At 40.2% G+C, this 20,023-nt stretch overlaps 1 long non-coding RNA gene across 7 annotated transcripts in view; it reads right to left on the bottom strand.

The window, feature by feature from the left end:
* The window catches only part of LOC128842406 (uncharacterized), a 128,537-nt gene that overhangs the window by 49,779 nt on the left and 58,735 nt on the right, over nt 1-20,023 (bottom strand). For all 7 annotated transcript variants that reach the window (XR_008445994.1, XR_008445995.1, XR_008445991.1 and 4 more), the window contains one exon: nt 116-289. This is a non-coding gene — a long non-coding RNA (uncharacterized LOC128842406). The remainder of the gene's footprint in view (nt 1-115; nt 290-20,023) is intronic.

Below are 20,023 nucleotides of genomic sequence, written 5' to 3'. Positions count from 1 at the left end.
ACTCTGCAGGACTGTACTTGGTTTGATTCTCTATTCTATCAAAAATATGAACATTGATCAAAATGTGAACAATCAACTATTTATTTTAAAAATATTTTTTTAAAGAATGCCTTACCTTTCATAAAGTAGAAAAGTCTGTTTTTAATGAAAAATCAGTTTCCCGGTTGTTTGCCGCTAACCTCCAGATCTATGCTGCAGCACGGTCCCTTTTCTGTTATCTGTGACATCAGAGCAGGCACATGCCCAAGGTAGTTGAGAGTGGATTCTGGTTGGTACAACTTCTGAGGGCCTAAAATTAAAAGAGAGAATTTTTCTCAGAGTTACTCTTATCCTCTGTGTGTATAGGAACATAAGAAATGATACACTTGATCACACCAGTCACCCCCCTTATACAATATCCTGTCTCTGATAAAGCCAGTACCAGATAATTCAGTGGAAGGTGCAAGTAAGTGTAGGCAGTTTAGAATAACTGAAGAAAAAAAATTCAACCCCTCCTCCCTTAAAGATTAATGCATGCCCAGAAGCATCAGAGTTTAGATCCCGTCCACATTTTGATTTCTATCCTGTTTTCAAATCAAAAGCTGCCAAAATTGGTCCACTTTCATGAATTTGAAACAAAATGCTAAATTTTGTTGTTTCTGAATTTCATTGTTAATAATTCACAAAACTCTCCCCAAAAGGAAGAATGCCACAGTCAGAATTATCTACAGCATTTTTACCACACCTAAGTGTTGCTTGGAAGATTCCCATCCAAATGTAATGCTCTGATGCAAGTACCAACGTGGCCCAAATGTGCTGATGTGGTAAGATCAGATGGGACGTCAGCCCAAAAATGCCGGATCATCTTCTACAATATATGCTAGACATAATGGACTAAATCTGCCCCCGTCGTCTTTAATAAGTGAGGTCCAGCATTACAGTGGAATTTGATCAACAATTCAGCAACTGTTCAATGCCCAGGAACTGAAGATTCCACAGAAAGGGTACAGTACTCTGTCTCGTATAATGATGTTAGTTTCACATTCTGTTTTTCATGATCAATTAGTTTCTAGGTTTTCAAGTGATGTATCAAAAGTATTTAAAATAAAGAAATCACATGGGATGTAAATAATGAACTGTTGGGAAAAGAGAATCATTTACCTTTTGAAACTTAAACAATAGATTATACACTATACTTTGTGCTCTGGAAATGATCACATATCAAATTCCTTCCTAGCAATGTTTAAAACTCAGCTGTTATGCTGCAAACACATTTAATATTCCACCACTGGATTGCCAAATCTGATTCTAGCCATGATAGAGTAATTATAATCACGCTGAACACTATGTATCAATGTAACTGAAGTGAGAAAAAATCAACCTCCCTTCTCTTCTGTTGCAAAATTGTTGCTAAGGTTGGTTTAGTCACAAGAAACTAGGATTACACATGTTAAATAAAGACATGTTCACACTTCTGTTATAATAATGGTTCTTTATTTCATAAACAACTTAAGTATGGCAAACTACCTTTAGAAAACATCTGCTGGAAGGTAAGAGTTGATGCCAAAAACCTTTAGTGGAAGTCTCTGATTGTCTTGTGTGTAAATGTATCCAGGATGTAACTCTTTTACCCCTTTGGTGATTAAACTCTCACTTTGTATACCTTCAGAAAGTGCTGCAGAAACACATTTCTGATTCTTCACACATGAGAGTTATGTGCAGGAGTGACATTCCTTCAGAACTTTAGAAAATGTGCCAAATTTGCTGCTGACACAAACAAGTTGCACGCCTAGATTGGAAATGTGTATGTCAGCAGTGAAATTGGCCAAACATGTTTAAACAGACCTTTTAATTAAAAGCAAAATGCAGTTATCAGATGGCGTTTGATATGCATTTATTGCTTTGGAATCTGTGACACTTCCAATTCCTGGTAATGATATGCAGAGCTTTTTTGGCAGAGAAAATAGAGCTCTTTAGTACATCATCAATACATTGTATGTATTAACCACATGTTTTTTGTGTCCCCCCTCAGGTGTGAGTTATTAAAAAGAGTGTTAATAAGATGTAAATAACCCCAAAGCAATGCATTCTTACTTCTCTCTTCGTATATGTATGTGTATATATATAGTTTTAAAAGCAAGACTTAGGACAGTACTAAAGAAATACATTAAATAGCATTGCAGTAATTGTTTAATACAACATCAATAAAATCAGCAAAAAAGTTCCAGAAAAGTTTAGTAGATATTCTCCACCATTACAATGACATACAGTTGGCCCAATTCAGCCCTCAAAGTCAATAGGAGTTACAATCCTGTAACTGAGTGCGAAATTGGGTCTTAATTCATGTGGTACTACTATATACACACCATAGATTACAGGCACCAAATACATAAAACTTTGGCTATTTCTCCAGGCATTGCACTGAAAACGCAGCCCAGGATAGTTATGAGTCAGATGATCAGGAGTGAGGGGTCACTAAAATTACCTTCTTTCGCAGAGAACATGGAACATACCTCTCCCAGACTGTCAGTGTCTTTGGGCAGGTACAGTATGGTACGGCTATAAATAATGAAATATTTTTCACAGAGTGCTCTACGGCACTTGTTTTAAGAAAGAGAAATAGTATTTACTCTTCAAAATGAAATACACATTCCAAATACTGTTTCATACACATTCAAGCCCTCTCAAAAAAGGGAAGCTACTTACCCTTCGTAATGAGTATTTCAAAATGCGGGGTCTCTATCTGTATGGCACGGTGGGTATGCATTCACTCCATGTGCCTGAGATCAGAGAATTCTAGTGTCCATTGGTCAGTGCCTGCGCCCTTGCTCTCCTTGTGCTCTGTGCTGGGAGTATAAGGGGTGGTGCGGACTGACGCCTCTCTAGTTCCTCCTCTTACCACGAATCAGAGAGGTCCAAAGCAGAGGGGAAGGAGAGTGGGTAGTGGAATACAAGGCAGGAATACAAGAACTCCAGTTACGAAGAATCAATAACTTAATATTTTTCTTTGCGTGCCTCTCCTTATGTGTATTCTACTGTGGGTGTCTGACAAGCAGTACTCAAATAGAAGGAGGATCAGTTCCGGACACCGGAGATTCCAACTCAGGCCAGGCAGTGGTAAGAAGGAACTGGAGAGGCGTTGGTGCGCACTACCGCTTACACTTTTGGCACCTACCACAAGAAGAGCAAGTGTGTAGGTGTGGAACAATGGAGCACATGCATAGCCCTAGTGAAATATACATAGGGACCAGCACAAATTAGTAACCTGTGAATAAACTATTACACTGTCAAGTTAAGCAGGCCAAAGTCTACTCTGTTTTCTTTCCCTCATATATTTTGGTTTACAAAGTAAATATAATTATTTGTATAATGCTGTACCACAAAATCCGAATACCTCTATGCTCTTTTATTTAAAAAAAATATTGTAAATAAACAAATACTCAGCTTCCCCAAGCAAGCCCATAGCAACAAACCAGCTTATGCTATGGAGGAATAAAAATTTCAACCTTTTAATAACAATAAAAATGTTTTGGCCACTGTATCAATCCCCACCCCCCAAAAATAAAACATATCCTTACTCTCACACACAAAAAACGCATCTTCCAGAAGATTAATTGTCATCACCTTCTTGCTCCTCCTAAAGTATGTGTCAGTGTGTATACAGTATGCCCACATCCTCACCTACAAAGAGGAAGTTTTTATTTCACAGAATATCTTAACCCTAAGCAGAATTTCACTATAATAGAAAGAGCAATCTGTGTGTAGTGCAGTGCAATAAAATACACTAGGCATTTCTCTCCACTTCACTATACAGAGTTTCACTATATCACAATTCATTGTAAGCAGGTCCTAATGTGTATTTATCTATCTATGCACATACATACAAAGCAAGATGATGTGCAATTTGCTGTATTAATCTTCAGTAATATGAATCATGGAATTGTCTTTGTTAAGATGACAGCCTGCCTTTACCACTGTACATTACTGGTAACACAGCGACAATGGTAAATGGATTTCAGTTAAGGACTAAAGAGACAAATGGCCAATGAATGAAAAACGTTTAACTAATTTTCCTCTCATTGCAAACAATGAAGTCAGATGTGCTTTCTGTTACGGTGTGGATTACGGGCACTAGTGGTTCTTCTGAGGCATAAAAAAGGAAAAGAAAAAACCCCACAGGGGTAGGGACATGACGGGGTATCAAATGGGCCGGTCAGAAACTGTCTCAGCTCATCTGGGGGGGACACACCCCAGTAAGCAGATGCATGATATTGCACAGCTGCTACAGCCTAACTTAAAGTTCTTCCAGTGGCTGGGGCCAGCCCTTGCTAAGGCTGCCTTCTTTAGCTATGCAGGTATAAAATACATTTAAGGGCATGCATTTAATCATAGCAGTTGTTTTTTGCAGTGTCTGTACATTCAGGCATGCTTGCAAAACATGTTTTGGTTCTCATACAGCACTTTCCTGCCACAATGGTGCAACAGGACGCAGGATAGAACAAATGCCACCTCCAGGTTAGACCCTGTATGAATGGGGCGTGGGTGACACAATGCAAGCTGGTTCAAGGGGTGAGCTTCAAAGCAGTGCAAAGGGCTCCAGGAAACTTACATTGCTTCATAACCTCTCTGGGGTTGATAATGGCATAGCAGACGCCTTGTCTCATTTTCAGGTCTACAGATTTCTGGAGCTGGCACCAGAAGCCAGCTGGGAACCCAGGCAGATGCCACTAGCGCTATGGAACCTGGATGTAGAATGGTTGTCACTGTGGTGTGGAGATTGGTTGCTCCATGCACGTGGCAGAGCTATGAGAGAAGTTTTAATGATTTCATGCAATTTCAGGATCAGGAAGGCCGGTCACAATATGGCCCATTAGAGAGGAACAGGTGCTGCGGTACATGCTGTCCTTGGCAACCTGTCAACTGGCATCCTCCACAATCTTGAATTGCCTTTCTGCCATTACATTTGTCAGTAGGCTAAATGGTTATTCCTGATCCTTGCAATGGTTTTTTAGTTTGATGGGTTTTGGCTTGGTGGTCGCATACCGTTGGCCCCAGGGTGGATTCCCATTATCCCATCACAGTTTACATGCTCAGGGATCTCGTGCAGATCCTTGGCACCGTAGTCATAGTAGACAGGAGGTGGCCTTGTTCAGGGCAGCATTCTTGATAGCAATTTTTGGTGCTTTCAGGATCAGTGAGCTAGTACCTGGGTCTGGTAGGGACTCTATGAGAAGGGCTTTGGAACTGCATGACGTACAATGGCATGAGCATTCAGTGATACTACACTTGCGAAGGTCAAAGACAGATCAAGTCAGCCGGGTTGAATCTGTTATCCTCTGGGAGGATGGTGAGCCTGGGGTCAGCTCCGTTCAGGCTTTGAAGGCCTATAGGATGATATGGCTGAAGGGGGAAGGCCCCCTTTTGATACATGGTGATGGGAGTCCCTTCACAGCACATCAGTTTGTTATCATGTTGAGACGGGGGCTGATGAGGTTGGGGGCGGCCAGCCCATGAATTTGGTCCCACTCAATCAGAATCAGGGCAGCATTAATTTGTTGTAATCTCATTACAGATGTTGGACGACCGGCCATACAGACGGTGGTGTGGATCTGCGGGCACAGTATTGTCTTTTGGGCCCATATGCACGCGTACAGATTGCCTGAGTGTTTGCAGCTGGATTTTAGTGATGAAGCGATACTCAGTTGGCATGCAAGGAGGGACATGTCATGGAATCAACTAATACCACTGCCATATGCTGTGTGGGCCAGTCAGCGGTCACCAGATATAATTGTGGTGCATCTTGGGGAAAATGATTTGGGAATGCTTAAAGGGGTGGAACTAATGCTCAGAGCAAGGTGGGACTTGGGGGGTGATCCTTGAACTTTTTCCAGGAGTTAACATTGTTTGGTCAGACATGCTTTAGCACAGGGCCTGGCGGGAAGCCATGAGCCCCCCCAGCGTGGACAAGGCAAGGAGGTCTGTGAACAGGAAGGTGGCCAAATTCTTTGGGACCACAGGAGGGGCAGTAATTTCACATCCCTGGCATAGTATATGGGGCAGCAGAGTTCTTTTGGAAGGATGGGGTTCACCTGTCCAACTTACGTGCTGTCATGTTTTTAATGGATATAAAAGACGGCATTAGGAGATGTCTGGCAACCCAACTGGGTGTGGGTAGGTGGCAGCCACGTTAATTGCTGTTGCCTCCTTGTGGTGGATGTCCAATGCAGGTACTCCATAGGGAAGGTATACAGTGACCAGATAAATGGCTTGGAAAAGGACTTAAAAAGTGGTGTTCATTAAAGGAATGAATGATTGGGGACTCCTATGATTGGTACGTCAGGGAACCAACCCCCCCATTCTTATAGCCCACTTTCACCCTTCTACAAGGGGTGGGTGGATGGTAAGATCCTAGCAATGGAATTGTTGGAGAGACCTGGAGGGAAAAAGTGGGGTTTGGTGGAAGCCCGCCACCTGGGGTATGGTAAGGTCACAGCAGTGGATTTGCTGGAGGGACCAGGATGGAAAAAGAGGGGGAGCTGGTCAAAGCCCGCTGGGTAATTATGGAATAAACATTGGGTTACCTGCACTGTACACTGTTATCTGCCGGGAATCCCAGACATCTAATAATAAAGTTGCGGCTTGATTAAACCCATGTCAAATGTCTCCTGTCCTTCTTTCGGCATAGCCAGACAAAGGGATATTGTTGACTCAAAATATCTCCTTTCTGTCTCCAAAAAACTGCATCTCTTATGGTTACAAATAATCCCTGAGATTACCATCACAGAAAGAAGTTATTAGTGGCTGTGGTGGGGGGAACTTCTCTATTGTTTCAGTTAGTTCACTCTGTACACTTGACAGCACTTTTTTCTATCAGGTTACTCCGTGATAGGAAAAACAAAACAAAACAGGCCACGCTATTTAAAGGGTACAAACATTAGAAATCTGATTTTTTAATTATTCTATTTGGGGGAAAAAATCAAGCGGTCAGTGTCCTTTTAGTTCTCACATGCTGTTAATTTTGTGCCAAGGCATACATCTACAGAAAAATTAACTGAATTTCCTGGTCAGTTTAACTTTTTCCCAGGCAATACTAGTTTATAAGGGAGGCATCCCTTTTAAATATGTTCTCATTATTTTCTACAGGCCATGTAAGTGCTTCTTCACTGGAAGTACAGTGCACTGCCCTGAGAGTATAAACTGGGTACATGTCACTATATAATAGTAAAATAATGGTAGCATTTATCGAGTCTAACTCCACCAGAACTATTAGTGCTCACAAAATACATCTATATACCTGTATCCCTACACAGAGTTCCCAGTATCTGCAAGAAAACAGAAGAGACAGAACAAGGAGTAATGGTCTCAAGTTGCAGTAGGGGAGGTCTAGGTTGGATAATAGGAAAAACTATTTCACTAGGAGGGTGGTGAAGCACCAGAATGGGTTACCTAGGGAGGTGGTGGAATCTCCATCCTTAGAGGTTTTTAAGTCCCGGCTTGACAAAGCCCTGGCTGGGATGATTTAGTTGAGGTTGGTCCTGCTTTGAGAAGGGGGTTGGACTAAATGACCTCCTGAGGTCCCTTCCAACCCTAATCTTCTATGAATCTTAAAAGAAAATTCAATTTGCATGAAAACCACTCACCAAAGCAACATGAAAAATCTGTCCTGGTTCTGTAGGAAAAGTATTTTTTCCAGAACTTGCCATCAGCAGGCCAACAATATACTGCCCACAGACTCTCAGAAAAACACAGGCCAACTCACCTTCTTAAAAAACTCTTCAATATCACACACAAATGAAATGAGGTTTTGTTTCAACTGTAATTTCCCACTACACATGAATTAATTCAACAGTAAAACAGTGTAATAACTGCTAAAGCTTAAGACAAAATCTTAAATCAGTTTTCAATTTCTGCTTTCCTTTGCACAATCGTTATTAAAAATAATCATAATCTCCCAAAATGCAAATTCCTTTGGTATTCCACTATATGTGTACGAATGAAGAAAGCCAGAAAAGAAACATGGAGATAGGGAGGAAATGACATTTAAAGAGTCAGAGTCTGTTAAACAAGATGACTCAACAAATATATTGTGCTGTGTATGTACAGTAAATTTAGCAAAATAAAAGTCTCCAAAGGCCAGTGACTTTCAAAATTACAAATAAAATTCCATCTACAATAAAATCAGCATCTTTATTATTTTGTGCTGTCTGTTGCTTTTACTTGAAACATTCAGCTATGTTTGCTAGGGCATTACATTGAATTTACAGATATTTTATTATATGCACCATGATCAATATATTCACAGAGGATGTGTCAATATGGACTAGGCGACTGCACATGCAACTGGGAATCAGCAACTCCTAAATTCTACTCCTGACTCTGCCCCTGTATGTGCTGAATTCCAGTCCTGAAAGGATGAGGCCCACATTTCATGCATAGTTAAATGCTTTTACTTTATCTTCACCAATAACACTAAGAACTTGGTTCTGAAAATGTTTAGGCAAGTGAGTAAAGTTACACATGTGAGTAGCCCCACTGATGTCCCAGTGGTCCTCCCTGGCTAGTCACCATGATAGTTCTCTAAAAAAGGGTCAGCAACCAAATGAAGTCATTGCCATGACCATGCCCCATCTCTAAAACAACTTCCAATCCTACCACTAACTGCAACCAGCCATGTTAGCCTGCATGCTGGTCTGCATCCTGAAAGTCAATCAAATCGGCTTCCCCTCTCTTCCTCTCTCTCTGAGAGGCCCAGGCAAGCAATACCCAGCTTAAAGGCCTAGGATGAAATAGACAAAATTTAAAACCAATAAGTAGGGTCTTATCAAATTCATGGCCGCGAAAAACGTGTCATGGACCATGAAATCTGGTCTTTTGTGTACTTTTACCTTATACTATACAGATTTTACAGGGGAGACCAGTGTTTCACAAACTAGGGGACCCAACCCAAAAGGGGAGTGCGGGGGCAGGAGGTTACAAGGTTATTGTAGGGAAGTCAGAGTATTGTCACCCTTACTTCTGACCTGCCTTCAGAGGTGGGTGGCCGGAGAGCGGCGGCTACTGGCCAGGCACCCAGCCCTGAAGGCAGTGACCCACGAGCAGCAGCACAGAAGTAAAGGTGGCAATGCCATACCATGCCACTCTTACCTCTGCGCTGCTGCCTTCAGAGCTGGGCGGCCGGAGAGTGATGGCTGCTGGCCAGGGGCCCAGCTCTGAAAGCAGCAGAGCAGAAGTAAGGGTAGCAATACCATACCATGCCATCCTTACTTCTGCGCTGCCGCTGGCGGTGGCGCTGCCTTCAGAGTTGGGCTCCCAGCCAGCAGCCGCCCCTCTCCAGCTGCCCAGCTCTGAAGGCAGCGCCGCCACCAGCAGAGGTAAGAGTAGCAGTACCGCGACCCCCCCCCACAATAACCTTGTGACCCTCCCACACACAACTCCTTTTTGCGTCAGGACCCCTACAGTTACAATGCTGTGACATTTCAGATTTAAATATCTGAAATAATGAAATTTACAATTTTAAAAATCCTATAACTGTGAAATTGCTCAAAATGGACCGTGTTTTTGGTAGGGCCTTACCAATAAGAAATATTAACATGAATAAAAAACAAACAGTGGGTACTGATTCACCTCTCAGTTGGGGCTTATGCCCACTTAACTTTGTTGGGCTGAATTCTCCTTAATTATAGCAGTGTAAAACAGATGTACCTTCATCAAAGCCAAAGAGCTAATATGATGTAAAACTAGCATAAGGGAAAAACTGAAAATATTTCAGGCTCACTGACAGTCGGGCTCATTGACTTCAGTAATATTGCTCTCAGTTTACTCCCATGTAATTGAGACCTGACTTTCACTGTAGCAGGGTGCTGGTGCAAAAGCACCTAATTAGCTCCTGCCCAGTCAGCTCCAATCAAGGGAAGCAGATTGGGGCTGATGAAAAAGGCCTGATGCCGGCCTGAGAATTGGCAACACTTGCTGGCCTGACAAGCCAAGGGCTACAAAGGCTGGGATGGAGCCAGAAGGCAAGGGGCAGCCAGAGAGAAGTCAGTCAGGGGGGGAACTGGAGGCCAACTAGCTGAAGGCTGACTCTGCCTGTAAAAGAAATGGAATAATCCCGTAAAACTTGTAAATAGCTAGACACTGGTGGTGGGATAACTGTAGGTAAATAAAGACACGGGTGTTACACAACCCTGAAGCCTCTCTGAAACTTATTGGGGCAGCAAGCGGGCCCCAAGAAGAGGGGCAGGTTGTGAACCCTGTTACACTCACACAAAAAAAGGATTAAAAAAAACAAACATATTCCTACAATGTTTGCGGACACTGTTGAATTTTAATATGCATGAGTAGCTGAAAGTGATATGCCTAGAAACTACAAACAAAACTGAGTCTATTCCATTCTATTTTAATCATTCAAGCAGAAAGAAATGCAAAAATAAAACACATAGTACATAATGAAAAATAAATCTAATTTTAAATAAAAATACTTTCATTTTTAATAATTTAAGAGGGTGTTAGTAACACAATAAATAGATAGGGATGTTTTTGTTTTAATATATAATTTTAACATGACAACAACTGTTTAAATGGTATTTGCAAGTTCATGTAAATATTTTATTATGCATTCTACATGGCATTTTGCTAAGCGATAATTTTATCCTTATATTTATTATTTCTACCATTTTCACAGAAAATGAAGGCTATTAAAGGTAAATTTAATTTCAAAAACTTAAACCAATGTCAGAGCTATAATGTCTTCTTTATTCTACATCCATCTCTGCTTTATCCAGGACTATTTTCATCTGCAAATAATTCCTTAAGCTATAAATGCACAGTAAGATACATAACATACTGCATAACTGAAATGGCTTCCAGAAGGAGAATGAAAATCCAAACTGTCATCTCCAACTCTGTTTCCCAGTGACACTGAGGCAGAGTTCCACAAATAGCTGGAAAGTTATATTAAGTGACTGTCTGATGTCCTGCCAGAGTCTTTGATAGTCGTCCAGAGTACATAGGTCAGATATTGTTTATTTATAGAGAAGATAGGCACTGTTTAAATCATCTGAGATTTTAGTAGGTTTTAAATACTGTACTGTACATTACATTTTTGGTAAAAGGGGCACAGATACATAAGATGACTGTAGAAACATCCCCTTCCCAGTTAATATGGCAGGAAAGCACTAAAGCACATTTAACTGCATCCTTATTCAGGACAGCACTTAGGAATGTGCTTAACTTTGATCATGTGTTTAAGTCCCACTGACTGGTATTTACACCCGCACACCCACCATTGGTATTCCCATAGAAATGTATACATTCGTTTGAAAGAACATCTTTATCCCTCCCTTTCTCTCTTGTCCATTTAGATTGAAAGGTGTTTGCAGTGGGGACTGTCTGTCTTATTATGTGTTTGTATAGGTCCTAGCACAACTGCACCCCGATCTGACTTGGGACAACTAGATGCATAAAATAACCGAATTTCTTTTTATGCATTTTCAAAGTATATTGAATGAGATGCCTGCTATGGTATGTATAAACAACGTGACTTGCACTCTTCTCTGCTGTAAAATATTCTATTTATCATTAGCAGAGTAGCTGGGGGTCAGGACTGTTGGGCTCTTATCCCAATTCTGCCACAGACTCGTATTTTGTTCAAGTCATTCTTTCTGCACCTCTGCTCTCCTATCTGTAAAATTGAATAATGCTCACCTTTCTTAGGAAGGTGTCATGTGGTGAACTTACACTCACAAGATGCTACAGAATGACTGTTACCCTTTGTTTTGTAATGAAGATGGAAAAAGAGTGCATCATGTGATTTCTGTTTTAGGCTGTCAATAATATCAGCAAATCAATCTTTGTTTTGGGTACATAACAAAAACCAGGATTTTTCTGTTAATTTGACCTTTTCTTCTGATTTCAACCACATAAAGTACCAAAACAGCATTATTTAATACGTTGAACTTTGGTTCCTCCCCACTCCTCCCCCCAGCTCTCATCATATGAACAAGCTGGAAAATTAAAGTGTATTAATGCTTCTTTCTCTTGGCATTGCTTTTATTTTAGCTTTGCAGATTTTCAAACTTGACAGAGCATTTAATAAGACATAATAGAAACGCTGTGTGTCAGTTCCAAGAATGAGAAAAACACTCAGTTTTAACCTGTCTGAAACACAGCAAGCACTTGCAAGAAAGAATCCTAATAGATAGAATTACTTACGCCTTGTCTTCGCTAAAATATTTCTAATATTGTATCAGTTCTAACTATGATATTGGGCATTCCCATGAATGCCCATAAAGTCAATGATTTTAAAAGCTTAGTTTTGATTACTATTTTGTAATTATATTTATTTTGATAAAAACAACATTTTACCAAACTGAAATTTTAATCCATTTCTATTTTGGCTGACAAAAATAGCCTCCAATGCCCCTTCTCATGCACCGAACATGGTCATTTTTGGCCAACTCCATTGTCCCTCTGGTGCTTACTTTTTTCTGGTGTCTTGACATTTTCTGATGGCCCATTACCCCAACAATTCACTTCCTTTTGCTTTTTGCTCCACGCCGTTCACTATTATATAGTAATTTCACCCTTTGGCAGCTCTCAGATATTTCTTATTTCCCCTTTAGAGGCTCCCGTATTTCACTACTTACCACTAGGTGCTCATGGCATTTTCCTATCCTCTTTCAACCACTCTACTGTTCTCATTGGTCCCCTCCACAAACACAATAGCTTCCTATTTCTGTTTGAGCTGTTTCCTTCCCTCTCAAACAAAGTCTTGCTTCTTTTTTTAAAAAAATAAATAAATGATTGGTTTTGTGTTAAGGCACTAGGTATGTTGTTTATACATACCATAGCAGGCATCTCATTCAATATACTATGAAGTGTCTCTGGGTTGGGATGAAGAATCCTCCCTTGTCACTGGGAGACGAGGTCTGGAAACAGCAGAAGGTGGACCGGCTGAACAACTGGAAGAGATCGATATACCAGAAGGGTTGCCAATCCTACAGGATTGTCCTGGAGTCTCCAGGAATTAAAGATTATGTCATGTGAGGAAACCTCCAGGAATACGCCTAACCAAAACTGGCAACCCTACGTACGGCTCTGTCTGGTCTGATTTCCCTAATGTCTCTGAGGATCAAGGGAATAGGCCAGGATAATGTCCTTTGGAAGTTTCTATTCCCCTTCTTGGATATTAGGAAATATCTGGTGTAAAGCCTATTTGCTGGTGTTGCTGAGGAACCTCCTCTACAGAACCCTTTAAAAGAAGGGAGCCTATCACCTCCAACAGGAGTTTATAATGAGAGAGTTTATAATGTGAAATTGAGGGAGCCTTCTGTGATATTGGATCAAGTAACCATCCCTGATGTTATCTAATACCCAGTGATCAAAAGTAATCTCATACCAGATGTTGAAGAGGAAAGAGAGATCAGAACCGAAATGAAGAGAGAGAAGTATATGGCTCTGAAGCATCCTGTCAAAAGTGATGTTTGGGAGCTAATGGCAAAGATAACATATGGTGAGGGATCCTACTTCTGTATTGTGTACTTTTTACAGGAGCCATTTTAGAAGAGGCTGGAGGTTCATATCACCTCTCAGGTTGGAGACACTGTTGTTGTTGAACAGTGGGAGACTGTCTCTGAAACCAAAAGGCTGTGTAATTTGGCTTTCAATTAGTCGTTAGTTCATGCTTTGCTGCACATTGGGCTACCCACATTTGCTATCCTTGCCTGTCAACTGCCCTTCTCTCCAAATCTTCCCATTTCATGTTGATGTCGTTCAGAATTGTTCATTTCCATGTTATTCGCAGTCTTCCTTTTTTTCTTCTTGCGTTTTCTGGTTTCTGTTCAAGGGCAGTATTTGGTAAGCGTTCTTTTTCCATTCTCAGTACATGTCCCAGCCACTGATGTCTTCTTTTGTAGATTATTTGTGAGAGGGTGCATTGTCCAGTCATTTTTCTGACTTCTTCATTCGTCTTCCTATCGCTATATGTTATTCCCAATATTCTTCTCAGAAATTTGTGATGAAATACATCCAGCTTTTGTGTATCTTTCTTGGTAAGTTGCCATGTCTCACTGCTATATGTTATGATGGCGATAACAATTGTTTTGTATATGTTCAGTTTTGTCTTGAGGGAGATGTTTTGAGTTGCCAGATGTTTTTAAGTTTTCCAAATGCAGTGTTTGCCTTCCCGATTCTTCTTATTTCCTCGGAACTAGTACCGTCTTGGCTGATGGTACTTCCAAGATACGTAAAATTGTCCACCTTCTCCAGTTTCTCTTCAATTTTGATTTCTGTCCCTGCAGTCACCATTAAAATGACTTTATATTTCTTTGCATTGTATCTCAAACCTATCTTCTCTATTACTACTTTTACCTAGTCTGTGAATTTTTGTAGTCTGTTGGCATCTTCATTGATAAGAGCGATGTTGTCAGCAAAGTCTAGATCAAAGTCTAGATTTGTATTCAATTGAATTGTTGAATTGAATTGTTCCATTTTAGGCCATATGTATCACTGTTTTAATCCATAGTCGATGACCAGCATAAACTTTAGTAACAGATGCAAATTGGGAGGTGACTCTCTATGGGCTTGTCTAGACGGGATGTTATTACATGACAAGCCAGGGTGTGACTCTGCAACACACTGGTTTGCTGTGCAGTAACATCCCATGTGGACACTGCTACAGTGCAATAAAAGTTCGAAAGTGCCCATTGATGAAGTACCATTTCAAACAGCAATGTTCACTGCTGTGTAAAAGTGTCCACACAGGACGTTACTTCACAGCAAGCTAGTTCACTATAGATCCACACCCTGGCTTGACACACAGTTACATCCCATGTAGACAAGTCCTTAGTCTTGAGCTTTTCCAGCATCATCTGCCTAACCACTAAAGAGGTCAGAGCCCTCAAAAGTTAGGCCCTTAATTGGCTTCTGACTCAGTTTGAAGCCAGGCATGATGTTTGAAGCTCTTCTCAGAGCTATACCAGTGACCATCTCTCTCACCATTGAATCTGAGGTGTCATATATTAACGCCGGTGCCAAAGACAATATCACTGTGTCAGGTTTTGCAGTATGTCAGAGAGATTATGAACTTCCAAATTCAGGGCTGCATAAATAACTGAAGAAGGCCCTGCATAATACCTTTCCATTTCCAATGGAGTATTGGTTAAGGAAGCCAAATGGGATCTCCAGATTGGACTGGTAGAACTTTCATGGCCAGTTCTGAGGGGATCCAGTGTTCTTCTGGGATATTTTGGTTTGAAGCCAGAGGTGAATATCACTGCATAGAGTCAAGCAACAGAGGCAACGCTAATAGCATCAACGGAGGGGTGATGTTCTCTGATAAGAGGAGAAATCGACTGTGTCAGAGGTATTAGCACTGGTCAGGTAGCTATATAATTAAGCAACAGAGACTGACTTGAGGATTGAGTGCCAAAGGTGACAGTGAAACCAGTAAGAAGTCCCCAAAGGAAACATGTGCCAGTGGCAGAAATGCAGAGTGATGCTTCCTCCTCTTCTCCTCCTTGGACTCTCTGGAACATGTAGCCTTCTTTTGCACCAGAGCAGCAACAGGCAGAGATCTGGAAATCTGTCTTTTGGTTATGGTGTTGACTTTAAAGCTGCCAAAGGAGGCTGCAGTGCCAATGACAGTGCCGACAGAGATGGCAGTACTGCTGCAGACTGTCTAGATGAAGCTTGCAGTGCTGGACCATGCCAGGTGGGAAGCTTAGCTGCTAATGCTATTTTGCCTTGGAGAGGTGGATCTCAGGCCTGATATCGAGCCTAGTGGATAGAAGAGGAATGCACTCCCTTATGAAGTCTGAATTGATGATGTCATCCTAGCACAAGTGCATCCTCGCTACTGCACGCTCTCCCCAGTGAACCTGGCTTTTCTATACAGTTCCACAGCTCAACGCCAGCAGGAATGAATTCTATTAGTGGGAATGCACAGAGGCCCTTGAAGAATAAACTTAATTTCTTAACTTCCCTTCATAATTAAAATATTGAAGAGCCTTTATATTCCTTGTTGCTAATTTCCATAATATCCCCCTTTTACCGCATCAATATCCTTTCTACAAGAGTGTGTACAATACTCTTCTGCACAGTGAGGTAGTGAATGACTAGAAATAGTTAAACTGGCTGTAATAAAATAATGGAAACCACCCCAAACTCAATCTCAACCTGACATTTTGGGTTTGAATAAATGTTAATTACAGTTAGTCAAAAAATCAACAAGAAATGTTAAGGGCATTTTTCAACAATTTTTACTGTCTTTATAAAAATTTGTTCAAAAGTTTTTCATTGTCCAAACATTTCTAAATAGCCCCATAATTGGGTGTAAAAACATTTTTTAAACTTTTTAAACTTTTGATTAAAAAATGTCAGGTGTTCCTTTTCATTGAAAATAATTTTTTTGGCAAAAATTGAAAACTTAGGAAATTTCAACCAGTTTTATTCATTATGCAAGTGTTCCATTTCAATTCTGTCTTGTTTTCATAACACTGTACTGTCATTGATTTTTAAGACCAGAAAGGGTCATTATGATAATCACAGGTCATATATTTCACCAATAATTCACTTCTTGGTTCTAGAAAGGACAAGAAAACAGAACTGACAGAATAACATGAAAAAGGCAATTCAGTCTCTCTCACAGTATTTCCAGCATCACCAGAAGCAGATAGCACCAAAAATCTCATCAGAGAACCTGTTCTCAAAAGACTATCAATCTAATTTTGCAAACTCAACAGATTGAGCTAAATAGCCAAACTTTTTTATACTTCTCTGAACAGACGGTCTGAACCATGAAGAAAGGGCAGTAGGGTTTGATTAAAAATATGGGAAATGCGGGAAGGAGGACACAGAGATATCACAAATAGTATGTGCCATTTAATAAACTTTAAGACAGTTAAGAGTTTGTTTTATTTTTTAGGTAGAAATTTTAAAATGTTGGATTTTATAATGGATTATAATTCTACCAACTGAAATTGCCTTTAAGTAGACTTGGCAATCAATACTGCCATTTATAGTCCATCATAAATGCTTTGGTTGCAGTGCAGCACAAAGGAGGTAGTCAATTACTTGGAAACATGCTTTCAGTTTCGGTAATGGGAGGTAATTTTTAACATTTTAAGGAAAAGACTGCATTGTTTAGAGTGAAGACGAGAATTTTGCCTCGTCTTCGGTCTAAACAATGCAATAGTTTCTTTAAAATGTTAAAAATTACCTTCCATTATCTAAATTGAAAGCATTTTTCTGAGGTTTTGGCTAGGCAGGGTTACCGCCAAGGGGTCAGGTATTTCAGTGATTTATTTCACTTGAAGTTAAAGTAACACTAGTTGCTATTTCTTTGTTTTTAGAAATTTAGGGGGGGAAATCTAACTTTTTAAAGTTTGGTGTCCCACCACTCATATCTTTTTGATTCTAGTTCTTCTAAGGCTTAAACCAAACTTCTGCTTTTCATAGAGGTCCTATTGGAAATGCAACCACATGGAGACAGATGAGAAAAAGAGGTCTGGATTGAGAAGCTCGCGGAAGCCAGCAGCAATGGTACAAATCTGGGGCCAGATTCGGTGTTGCATCTCTCAGGAGGCAAAGATGGCTTTATCTTTGTGCCTCCTGAATTCCAGGCTGTTGTAGATACCAGCATGACCCCCAATGAAAATGAGAGCCTTCAGTTTATAGAAGCTTTATCCAGCTTCTTAAGAGCTGCTCCAAAACCCAGAATTGCTGTGGAGGACAGTGTAGGGATGCTATTACACTCCTCTGCTGGTGGTAGTCTCCTGAGGGACTTTGTAGCCCTCTTATGCCCAAGTGTTGTAAAGGGGCCACAGCAGGGGCTGTAATCTTACTCCTGATCTTTAAAATTTAATTCTGCAGTGAGATCTGCTAGTGAATGGACTCTGTAGAGGGGTAAGGATCTGTGCTATTTTGCAGGAATGGCACCTTTGGCCTACACTAAATGTTAATGCTATCTAAACAATTTCATCAGAGGAATTTCCAAAGCAAGATCACAATTTAACATGTAAATCAACACCTCTACACTATTTTAAACTCCAGACTTTGTAAGAGGTTCTTATTGTTAATATACATGGAGGAGTCCTGCAACAAATGAAATTTTGAGACTAGCAAACCACTGATAAAGTTAGTGCAGGCTATTTTGGAAAGACGTTGAGCAAGGGTTTGATAATTTAAGACTAGAAGGAGTTTTTCACAATAATTAGGAACAGTTATTGAGGTCAACAGTTCAGAAAAACAATCATCTTTTTAGGAATATTAAGTGATTTAAATAAAATGCACTGATGGGATGACAATCTATTCATTATAAATTATTAATGTCCCAAAATTACTTTAAGTAAATTGTTGTGAATCAGAAATGTTATTTCTCTGAAAACTTTCCATTAGGGCAGTTGCAAATAATTTTGTTGTATCATAATTGTATTTTATTTAGAGAAATGGATACTGAGATACAGTTAAGAAATAAAAACTGTTCATGATGACAAATATTGTTAACTAATATTTTTGCTGAAAGGAAAAAAGTAATTTGTTTTCTGCAGTAACGGGTTACTCATAATTTTACTGTGCTTGTCTGATCACCAGTCAAAATTCAAACATAACAAATCTCCTAGTGCTGTAACCATCAGCTCATAGAACATTAAGTAACCCTGGAAATTAATCATGCAAATTATTTTGTGCTTGAACTGACAACCAATTGTACCACCCATAAATATGGTGTATGTGTTTTATTTTAGGTTACTGGCTATTCTCATACAATATACTTCATGTTTATTGTTAATAATGTTAGTTCAAGGCTCTCTTTTTCTTTCTGCTTCAAACTGTAGCTTCTGCTCAAGAAATTACAGAGATGATTCGTACAGTAATTTTTGCATTATAATCACTTTGTAATTGACATGTGACTGAATAATTTTTATAAATAAAGTCCCAACAGTTAAAATTGATTTAGACATGATATAATCAAGCCACTTGAGGAAAATTATAATACTCTAGTATTCCTTTTCAAAGTTTACACTCGAGGGTTTTGGCAACAATTGCTCACTGTGCTAACGTGGGTGCAACTCCAATAGTGGGTGTGAGAGTGCAGAGGAAGCTCTTAAAGCTTCTGGCATTTTTAACACCTTGTTTTTTAGACCTGCTTTGAGGAGGGTTAGACAACTTAGTGGTAAAAATACTGGCAGTCTGTGGGAGCTTTATAGTATTAATGGCCTGGTTAAGAGTTTACCTGAAACTTCTTATATAAGCAAAACTGGATAAGTTATGGATGGCGCACCCACCATTCAGCTTTCACTCTCTATTTGTTATGTATTGTTATTTTTAATTATTTCCATATGGTAGTGCCTAGAGACCCCTGACTGAAATCACTGTTCGATCCTGCCAGGGGCATGTGAACACATAGTGAGGAACAGCTCCTGGCCCAAAGTCTAAACTTTGTCTAAACAGAGACGAGAGCAACAGAGGATAGAAAGGTAAAATGAGGCACAGAGGGTGAAGTGACTCGTCCTAGGTCACACAGCAGGTCAGTAGTAATCTCAGGAGTAGAACCCCAGTGTCCTGAATTTGAGTCCATTGCCTAACCAAGTGAACCATTCTGCCTGTCCCTTATTTCAACCGGTTTTGATTGAGAATCTTACTCTTTAAAATATTTTTGGTATTTTAATACAATAACACATCTTGATACATTTAAGCTTCTGATCACAGGAAGGAAACTGGGTGACATCCCAGACCGATTTCACATCAAACCATGGTATTATGTGGGGTCTTAATCCCAGAACACTTTCACCTTTAGGTGAGTGAAACAGCTATTCCCAGTGTGTGACAGATCCACAATAACTGACATGCAATGACCTAAAATACCAAGGAAGCCCCATGGTATGCTTTGCCAAAGATGGTACGTTTTAGCCAAGGAGTTACAGAAGTACACTGCTCTGTGGTATAAAGGTCATGGAAGTCCCAGTGTGCAAAGGGGGGTGAATACTGCCCATAAAGATGGGCAAGAAGACAATACTGTGTTCCACGTTTCACAGGATGACAATGTACT

This window comes from Malaclemys terrapin, chromosome 1 (genome assembly GCF_027887155.1).
Source record: "Malaclemys terrapin pileata isolate rMalTer1 chromosome 1, rMalTer1.hap1, whole genome shotgun sequence".
Lineage (NCBI taxonomy): Eukaryota > Metazoa > Chordata > Testudines > Emydidae > Malaclemys > Malaclemys terrapin.
Note: the sequence above shows the minus strand (reverse complement) of the source record. Positions and strands in the feature narration are given on the sequence as shown.